Genomic DNA, 10,966 nt, shown 5'->3' with positions numbered 1-10,966 from the left:
AGGAATTCCAATTCCCAACCCTAGCCAAGGCTTTTACATTGATTGATTGTTATTCGCTCTTGTTTAGTTCAATTTCTTGTGTCCATTAGCTTATTCGTTAATTGTTCATTGCTTTTATGCAAGCTTGTTTACATTTATCGCATTCAACCTCAGACACCAAAGAGAACTCCTAACCAATGATGTGCACCTTAGGAAAACTGCAAGGTTGAACAACTCGAGACTAATACTCTCGGTTATTGATTTTGAATTGTGGACACATATTTTCTATGTTTGATGCGTTATAGTTTGTTGGTTTAAACTATACTCATGACATAATTCTATTAGAAAATTCTATACCGACAAATATCGCTCATCAGCTGCTCAGTTAAAAAAAATATTCATTTCTCATTCACCTTTTATTCATTCTTCTCATATTTTACTATTTTATTATCTAATTTTTACTCACTAAAATGTCTAGAATTCCATTGTTATTTATTCATTATGATGATAAAATAGTATTCATCAAGATGGATCTATTGTATTTAGTTCTACTTATCTAATTTTTGCATACATGCCACATGGAGTGGAATGTTTATAAACTTTGAAGAATTTTATAGTTCATGTTATTGGTGAACAATATAAGAACTAGAGATTAACAACTAGTTAAAATAAATAAAATAATAATTTAATTGCCAGAAATAGGTTCAAAAATTTAGAAGTCTTAATTTGAAAATTTAAAGGTGAGATTTAAATTCTGTAAATTTTTTCGAGTGAAAAAATGTGATTTTCTGCCGAAAATTGCATAAAAATGAGTATAGGTAAATTAGCCAGCGGTACCGGCTTAAGTTTGTCCGATACTGAGTTATGGGAATAAAAATTATAGAAGAGCTTAAAAAAGTATTAAAAATTAAAAAAGGGATGCTAATTCTAAAGGTTTTGACCCGAAATTGGGTCGAACGAACCAAAAACGCTTCGCAGTTGGGCTGGGTCCAAACTGGGCCCAAGTCCAACATATAAATACCCTAAAATGAAGCCAATTCGGCCTCATTCCCATCCAAAATACTAACAACACAACTGCTAAGTGAGAAGAGAGGAGAAGAAGAAAACATTATTCGCATTCTCCTTCTTTCACTCATAAGTTGAGCTACGGTATTTTGATTCGTGTGCCGTTTGCAGCCACGCATAGCCCTTGCCGAGTCTGTCAATTCTAGCTAGGCATTGCTAGTAAGAATTTGAATTTCACACTCCTTTCGTCAACCCTAATAGATTTCACATTTTTGGGTATAATTATTGAATAGATTTTGTGATTTTGGTTGTTTAAGAGTGATCTAGCATTGGAGTATTGTTGGATTTTGTCCTTAATACCATTGGGTAAGGTAAGTCTCTTCAAAATCCTTATGGTTTGGTGTAATTGTGAGCCCTAGGATAAATGTATGGTAAATTGTATGTATGTAGCTTGAATTATTATGTTTGGAGTGAAGCTAGTGGAATTGGAGTTGAACTTTCGGTGGTGGATTTTGTTGAACTTGGTTGGAGATTGTTTTTCGGTGTTTTGAATTGTGTGAGAATAGGCCAAAGTATAATTTCTGTTTTCTTTATTTAATGTGTAATGTTTTGTGAAACTTAGGCTAATTGACCTTAGGATATGATTGAATTAAATAAATGGTTGATCGGATTATGTATGTGGCATGTGGCATGTGGCATGTGAATTGTGATGATGATTGTATGAATGGTATATGTTTGAATGTGACAATGAGGATTTGGTATGATGATTGTGATGTGATGATGATTCATATTGATGAGTAATGGATTAAAATGGTGTGAATGTGGTATGATTGAGGTTGGGTTAATAATTATTGAGATTGGTGAAATGGCAGAATAATTGTTAATAGAATTGAGAATTCAGAAATTGTATGAGTTGATTGAGTAGTGATTGAATGGTTAAGATGCATGTAGTATTGAGATATAGTTGAATAATGTTTAATATGGATTTTTGGGTTGTTTTGGTGTTGGTTGGGCTGTGAGCAAATCGATTTGCATTATGTGTTTTGAAAGTTAGAGATTATGTAATTTTGGTGAAAACCAATTTTTGAACTAACTTTAACGAGCCATAACTTGTGCTCAGGACCCTCAATTTTGATAAAACTTGATTTAAATGAAAATTTGGTCCGAGAGGTTTACAACTATGAAGGACAGATAAAAAATGTTTTAAAACGAAAACGTTATGCGCATTTGAAGTATGGTGCCAAAAACTGAATTCTACAGCTTTTCAAAATTTTCTAAGATTTTAGAGCATGCGTACCCGGATAGTGCACACGACATGCGGATTGGATGCTACCAAGTACTCTTGCGTACGCAGCACTGGCATGCACACACGGGCATGTCGCTTTTACAGGCATGCGCACACGACGTGTAGTACGCGATGCAGCAACCCCTCACTGTTTTAAGAGTTCATGTATGCGGACATAGCTCGCCTACACGACCATGGCCAAAAGACACTCATGTGTATGCGAGAGGGGGCGTGCGTACGCTAAACTTCTGTTTTGCTGAAAACTTGTTTTCTTGCAATTTTAACTATTTCTCTAACTTTCTAAACTTTAATTGCTGTTTAAGTCTCCTAACTAGTAATTAGACTAGTGAGGATGGGTTAAGTAGCTTAGGTTGGGAATCTTTTGTTATGATTTTAGAAAATGGAGGCTTAGGAATTGAAAGTTCTGTGGATGGACTTGTCTGAGTGAATTGATGGAGTATTGACGATGTCTTTGAGAATTTGAGAACTGAAGATGAGTTTGGAACTTAGAAAATGAATGACTATGGTTAATGAAATTGATGAGATGAGTATTGATGAACTTGTGCTATATGAGCAGTGATCACTGAGACTGGTTTTATGCTATTGTTGTGCTGATATTTGGTAAGTCGCTATATACCTGGCAAGGACAGTGGTTAATCCTGCTTGTTGAGGTTGTGGCGCCGGCAAAAGGACGATGGTTAATCTTACTTACGTTGAGATGTGAGGTATGAGGCTGAGTATCCCACTCGCATCCTTTGTGGTCATAAGAGTGTGCTCGGGCACTATATCCCATAAGAGTGTGCTAGGGCACTATATCCCAGGGGCCATATTTATATAAGTGATAGAAAGGCGACATCCCAATGGGATGTGTCAGGTTGGCAGCTGAACTGATAAAGTGATATCACGGACAATAGGATAAGTATTTATCATGTGCATATTCTATGTGTTTGCTTGCTTTGTTTACTTGCATCTCTTGCCTGAATGTATAACATGCTTACTTGCTTCCTAAATTACATGTTGTAAATTGCTTATTACCAGTGTTTTACTTGTCTACAATTACTTGTGTTTTCTACTTGTATTAAGGAAGCTCGGTAGGCAGTGGCAATGGGATTGTGTGGAGGATAGAATGGAGAAGGTTGTGGGACAGCGCTGTTACTGTTAGTTTAGAAATCCCTTAAGACAGATATCCTTTAATGGTTTAAGTTTTTACTATAAGTTTGAATATCTTATATTGGTGTAAAGTTGCAGGATTGTCTTTGGTGTCCCAAAACCTTATTTATATCTTATTGATTGGACACTGTTACCATACTGAGAACCTCCAGTTCTCATACTATATGTTGTTGTTATTTTTCAGATGCAGATCGCAACCCACCTCGATGAGTTTGCGGGATGGTGATAGAATGGAGGACCCTTTTATCTCTTGTATTTTGCTTTCTTTGATATAGTGTCTCTCACTTTTGTAAATCTACATCTTAGTGGCTTAGAGGCTTACTTTGACAGATAGGATGTTGCTATTTTATTTCAAAAATTCTGTTGTATTCTGTTTGAGCTAACTGGCCTAAACTCCGCAGGTTGTGACTATTTGTCTTTTGTACACTTTATATACTAGCGGCTCACTAGGCACTATCATGCTTGTTGGGCCGCTTTTCTATTGAGTTTAAGAAATTAATTTTATATTTTTATTTTAAAATTATAAATTTAATAATAATTAAAAATAAATTATAAAAAATAAAATATCTTAAATATATCTTAAATTATTTAACATGTAAAATATTGAAATAAACAAATTTAAATTAAAAAATAAAATTGAAAATATATTAATTTTCTATTATGTGTAATAAAATTAATATAAAAATTTATTGATATTATTTAAAGATTAATTATTTATAAATATTATTAAATTTATTTATTTTTTCAATCCTATTTAATTAAAAGCAAATTTAAAAATTTATATCCAAAATATTTTTTATCTCCATCCATAATTCTAATAGATAAAAAATATATTTCTTCAATCTTATCTTGAACCTCTTTAATTATGTTTAATTTTATTATTTTTAAAGATTATTAATTTTTATTTTGATTATATTATCTCATCATATTATACACTATCCTTTGTCTCATCATTATTATTATGCTGCCTTATTTTATTCTTTTTTTTCTTCTTCTTTTATTTATCCCAATCGTAATTAATTATCACCGTACCATTATTCCAACTCTAATTTTTGTTTATCACTTTGATCCATAACTACCATTGTGTTAACTTTTGAGTTATTAAAATTTTTTTAAAGGAATTTTTTTTCCTTCTTTGATTTAGATATCTAGATGTATACCTATTATATAGATCCTTATTATTTATCAGACTTACTTGTTAAGTCATATTTTATTACTTTCATACAAAATTTAAGATATCAAGTATTCAAATTTTTTGTTAGTCAAATTATAAAATTTGCCAACAATTATAAAAAAATAATATCAAATAATTTATCTTCTTAAAAGAGTAATATTATATGGACACTACTATTTTAGCTACTATTAACATATACAATTGAATATAAAAATATTATATTATTGATCAATATATTCCCTATTCTTAACACTTATTTATAATAATTCTTAATATTCTCTAGATCTAATATGTTAACTTCTATGTCTCTAACTAATAAAATTATTAAGATTTTCTTAAAATTTCGTTTAATTTCAAAACAAAATTGTAATTTTTATATTTTTATTTTTTTCTAATATTTTTAGGAAATTAATTTTTATGTTTTTTAAATTATAAATTTGAGATAAAAAATAAAAATTTTAATAAATAATAAATTATTAACAAATAAAAATAAAAATAAAATTTTTATAAGTTATTTATTTTTTAATGTATAGAAGAATAAAATTTAAATTAATTTAAGTATGATACTAAAATTATTATGTTGTTATTATATGTAACAATTAAGGTAAAGATTTATAAATATTTATAAATTTATTTATTTTTTTAATCTTATTTAATTTGAAGCAGATATAAAAATTTAAATTTAAAGAACTCTTTTTCTTGCATAATTTTAATTACTAATTTTTTTTAATTTTATATTCAATATGTTAAATCATATTTTGTTCCATTATTTTTTAAAAAATTTTCATTTTCATTTTCATTATTTTTTACTATTCTCTATACACATAATTATCATTATTTTTTTTAATTAAGTGAGATAAAGATAGGTAGAGAATACTACATGTACTCTACAGAATAGAGAAAAAGACAACATGAGTAGAAGTTATGTGTAGAACAAAAAAGTAACTGTACAAAGAACAAAAAAATTAACTAATAATTACATTTTTGACCAAATTTTAAGACAACAATTATATTAAACACTATTATTGAAGGTACATTGTTATATATATTTAATTTAGAGTACATTAAGATATTATAATAATATCTATAACAATATCATTTAGGACAATTATGCACTACTAGAAAACTAGTTATTACAAACGGATATTTCCGATGGATTTTATCCCACGGAAATACAGATGAAATTTCAGAGGGATTTTTTTGTCGGAAAATAAAAAAAAATGAATTAGCATAAATTACAGACAGAAAAGAAAATCCGTCGATAATTCTGTCGAAAAAATTAATTTTTTTCGTGAAAAATGGTTACAGACGGATTTTTCGTCTGTAATTAAATGGACAAAAACGGTGCGTTTTGTTAAATTATTACAGACAGAAAAATCCGTCTGTAATTTAAAAATTTCCGTCGGTAATATTGACTTAAACCTAAACACTACTTCTATACCCTCGAGCTCCACAGTTTCACAAGCAGCTTCAGACTCCATTCACCGTTGTTTCACAAGCAGCTTCAGACTCCAAATCTTGCTCCTCAGCGCCACATTCATCCATCACCGCTGTTCCATAACCACAGTCATCCACCGCATTCTTCCATCATCAACACCTTTGGGACTTCCATCATTTTCGTCATTGTCAATCATCACTCTCGGTAATCCTAACTCTACTTTTATGAGTATAAATTTTAATCCTCTTTCAGTGACTTTTTCTTCTCTTCAAACCCAACATCGATGGTGACTATATTTTCTTCCGGTTAGTTTAATTGCTGCTTGATTTCATTTTCGATTTGGGATTAAGCTAGGGTTTGCTTTTGATTTTGTGATTTATTTGGTTGCTGTGATGGATTTTTTATTTAATCAAAGCATTTTGAATGATGCATGTAAGCTGTTTGATGAAAAGCCTCAGAATGGTGTTTTGGTCAATTTATTATATATTTTGCTGGATCTGATAAGAATTCATTATACATTGTTAAAGTAGCTGCTGTTTATGGATCATGGATGTCTTAAACATAAAAAAATTATTGATCTATTTCTGCCCTTATTGTTTGATTATAATGCGAGAGTGTGAGTGAGAAAAGTTGACCCGTGTTGTGGCTGTAATGAGAGTTTGTGAGTGCGCGTTGGTTTTGAAAGTTGGGTGGAAATGAAAATGGGAAGAAGCTGCAGTTGCCAGTTGCAAACTTTTGAGGAGGATATAGCTGCACTTAGTATTTGCCGTGTGGGAGTGGGACCCTTCATCCCTCAGGCTCAAACTCAATGCTTATTTTTCTTGTGCTCTATTACTTTTTCTAGCTTAAATATATTTGTTATTTGATACTATTAATGAAATATTTCTAAGAAATATGGAAAATGATAATGCACTTCTAAGAAATTAAGAATTACAATATTCTCTAGAAAATAATCTATTAATGTTTGTCTTCATAAAAATAGTTTATTTTTCTCATTATTAAACGAAAACATTCTTCTATCTTATTTTAATAAGACAAACCAGATATATTTAGTTTTTAATGGAAACATTCTTCTATCTTGTTACGTGCTTTCTAATAAGAAAACATACTTGCACTCTTAACTACACAGTGGTTTTCTGTGAAGGTCCCTTGAACAAACAAAACCTGGAGTTTTTCTGAGCTGGGTTGGAGCTGAATCCAAGGTATAGAAGCTTCTCAAATATGTTACTTTTTTTATATATATAAAAAGTTTTCTTAGTTGATTGGTTATGCTGCTCAGTCTGTGGGTGCTGTTGTTATTGGATCATTTGTTGTTTGTGTTGCAAAGTTGGAACCTTTCCTTTTTGAGCTTATTTGGGTTCGTTTTGGATTGGCACAACTCATAAGGATTAGTCTCAAGGTAGACTTTGGATTTTCTTTTTCTTGTTTGTGTATTTTATTCATTTTGTTCCCATATATATTCTTCATCGGAAAAAGCATATTCAGATCCACAACTATTTCTCACTAAACCCAGTTTCTGTAACTTCTATCCATTCACAGTTTTTTTTTGTTATTATTATTGTCATATTCTTCCCATATTTCTCAGTATTGTAGATTAATCAAGATCACATGTTGTACGTTGTGAGCATTGTCCATTTTGAGAGAAAAAATTGTTACCTTTCATCACCGTTGCAGAAAAAAGACATTTCTTAGTTGTGAATTTTTAGTTTCTTGCACAACCTGTGTGTACAATTTGATATGGGTATGTGATGTTATAGATGCAATTGCTTTCTTTTCTTTTTTGTTTATGGAAACTTCTCTTCAATTTTAGGGGTAGTTGAATTGCTTGTTTAATTGAGTTGTTTAGGATTTAAGCCTGGATCTGTGTTTGATGTGTGTGAATTTTCCTTGAACATGCTCTGTTTCAGTATTTGATTATTTATGTTCTGGCCATGCCTTGATCTGGGTTTGTATAAGGGAACACCCGTAATTCGTGTTGTTTGTTTGATTCAGAATTACTATAATATGAATTTGTATTATTCTTGTATACTGAATACTATCTAAATACTTGTTCTGTTGCTTATTAATAAGTAGGGTGTAAATATGATCTTGATTTTATTATAACTTTAATAATGTGTAGAGTATTACAGGCACTATGTGTCTAGTGATTTAATTTCTTTGGTCGTAAAAATTATAGCTATAGTATTTAAATTTATGATTTAGTGGAATTTAATCTGTTGTTTAATTGGAAATATATAAGCAGTTTGAGTTTTCAGTTTTTTTAGTATCTTGATCAAACCATTTTGGATATGCATTTTTCAGTTTTCAGTTTTCAGTTTTTTTCTTTTTCTTTTGTTTTTTTATTCATTTGTTTGTTATCAGTTATCTTGAGCAGGCCACTAGTATTGTATTGCGGAGTCTCTGATAGAAGTTAATCTTCATTTGGACAGGTATATTAATTTTATCTAGTTCTCGCTTCTTAGACCCTTTCTTTATTTTAAATTTTTGGACAGGTCTTAGACTATGACTATTGCTGATAAATTTAATCTATCCCAAATACCATTGTTCTAAAGAAACATCACCAATCTTATACAATTTCTTGTCACATTTTATACCCTATTTGACAGTCACTTATCAACTTAGTCAGTCACTAATTATGCAGTTGGCCCCCCACTTCGAAATTGAACCCAAAGGACTTCTCGACAAAAAGACCAACTCACAATCTCTTTCCTTTAATTTTTGCTTATACGTGCTTTATTCTTATTGCATTTTCCTAATACTAATACTACTTTTATCAAAGCCACTCTAATATAATTTCACATTTGAAAATTGAAATTAGCATTAATTGGTATTGTTGTCAAAGTTGATAAAATTGGAATAAACCATTAGAGTAATCACCACTCATTCAAATATAAAAATAACATTAATCCTAATCAAAAGATGGATGATCTGTATTGCACTTGCATCTCAAATAACTAGTTTACTTTATAGCAGGTTGCATCTCACACAATCCTCATTGTGAATATATTATATATTATAACTAATGTCCATTATTTAGTTTCTTCTCTGTTACTTATTATTATTAGTAGTAGTTGTTGTGTTTTTTAATTTTGTTTTTATAATAGAATTACATCCAAAAACCAGAGTTATAGTACCTTTGTTTTTTAACATTTCAAGCAAAATGAAACTCTAATTTCTTCCAGATCTGAGCAAAGAAACATGTGTTTTAATTTACATATCTGAAAAACATGTGTCTAATTCTATATGACAATATATGTACTTGCTGGTTTTGGACCTACTTCTCATGCTCTGTTAGATTTCTGAGTTTGTGGCATATTGATTAACTTGTGGTTTTATGGATGATAACCTAAGAAAGCATCTAACATAGGTTTAACTAATTTTTTAGGGGAGTAAAGTTCTTGTTTCTTAGAAAGCAAGCATTGTATTTTGTTTCACCTTGTTATAATTGATTTTTGTTCTGCCATGCATTTGATGATTTGAACTGTGAAAATCTTCTGTATGTTTTAAAGAACTAGTTCATCACAGAAGTGTCTTTTGTTTTCTGTATTTTCTCTTAGGGCAACTTACAGCTGCAACTTAACTACTTAAGGGTTTTTTTTTTTCTTTTGATAATAATCATTGTGCAACAGGAGAAGTTTATAAAAAAGTTAGCAGAAATTCAAGCCCAACATATCGAGGCTCAAGCACAAGGAATGGAGCTATCACCAATTGATGAAGACTTGATTTGGGAGGAAGTGTGTGGTGGGCAAAAGAAGAATCGAGTTTACGGAAAAGGAGCATTCTTTTCTAGCTCTATTAAGTCTAGAACCACTTCTGCCAACTCTGTATCTGGAAGAGCATCTATAAATCAAAATTTTGTTCCTGATTTGCGAGAACAGATTCATAATCTCAATGAAGAGCTTTTTCAACGTGTTACTCAACAGACAGATGAGCGTATTAGTAAGTTGTTAGATACACGCTTGGCTCCTTTGGAAAAGACTCAAAAGAAGTTAGAAAAGTTAGAACGGGCAATTAGAAAGGCCAAGAAGGAAAAGCTGAAACAAAAGAGATGAAATGAGGCTTATGTTAGCTATTACAAGAAGGTTAGAGCGTCAAGTAGTTCCATTACTGCTCCACCGCCACCGCCACCGCCGCCACCTTCAATCTCTTCGGATGAAGACTATGATGATGATGGGGATGAAGATGACACTAAGGACTATAGTTGATAAATTTAGTATGGTTGAACAATATACTGAGGATTATAGTTGATAATACACTTTGTTTATGTCTTGAATTATATTGACTTGCTTGTTTATAATACTTTTCTTTTAGCTTTATAATATGATGAATTTGTTTATTTTTGTAATATTATAAATATTTGAATACTACTTAGATAAAAAATTGTAATTATTCAATTTATATTATTTTGTATAAAACAGGTTTATTTTACAATGAAAAAATCTAAAAAAAATTTCATTTTATCTTACTGACAGATTTACAGACGGATTTTCTATCTGTAATCTAAAAAATTACAGACGGAAAATCTGTCGAAAAATCCGTCTGTGATTACCGAGGGAAAATTCGTCGGAAAATTTGTCTGTAATTACCGATGGAAAATCTGTCAGAAAATCTGTCTGTAATTACAGACGAAAAATCCGTCTGAAAATCCGTCGGAAAGTTTGTCGTCTTCAAGAAATGGATGGAGAATTTACAGAGGGAAAATCCGTTGGTAACTGGTAAAAATCCGTCGGTAATTTTCCGACGGAAAAAAATCCGTCGGTAAATAATTTCCGACGAGGCTTTTACAGAGGGACAAAATTCGTCGGTAATTCCGTCGGTAACCAAAAATCCGTCTATAATATAAACCAAATCTGTCTGTAAATCTGTCTTTATGAAGCCATTTTCTAGTAGTGATGGAAGGTTTATCGAATCAAAA

General features: G+C 30.7%; 1 long non-coding RNA gene across 1 annotated transcript; it reads left to right on the top strand.

The window, feature by feature from the left end:
* The first annotated feature begins 7,015 nt into the window (after window positions 1-7,015).
* LOC140182064 (uncharacterized) lies at window positions 7,016-10,388 on the top strand. The gene is made up of 3 exons (XR_011877921.1): window positions 7,016-7,253; window positions 8,413-8,480; window positions 9,681-10,388. It is a non-coding gene; the product is annotated as an uncharacterized lncRNA (long non-coding RNA).
* The last annotated feature ends 578 nt before the right edge of the window (window positions 10,389-10,966 follow it).

The sequence above is a fragment of the Arachis hypogaea genome, chromosome 19 (assembly GCF_003086295.3).
Source record: "Arachis hypogaea cultivar Tifrunner chromosome 19, arahy.Tifrunner.gnm2.J5K5, whole genome shotgun sequence".
Classification (NCBI taxonomy): domain Eukaryota; kingdom Viridiplantae; phylum Streptophyta; class Magnoliopsida; order Fabales; family Fabaceae; genus Arachis; species Arachis hypogaea.
Note: the sequence above shows the minus strand (reverse complement) of the source record. Positions and strands in the feature narration are given on the sequence as shown.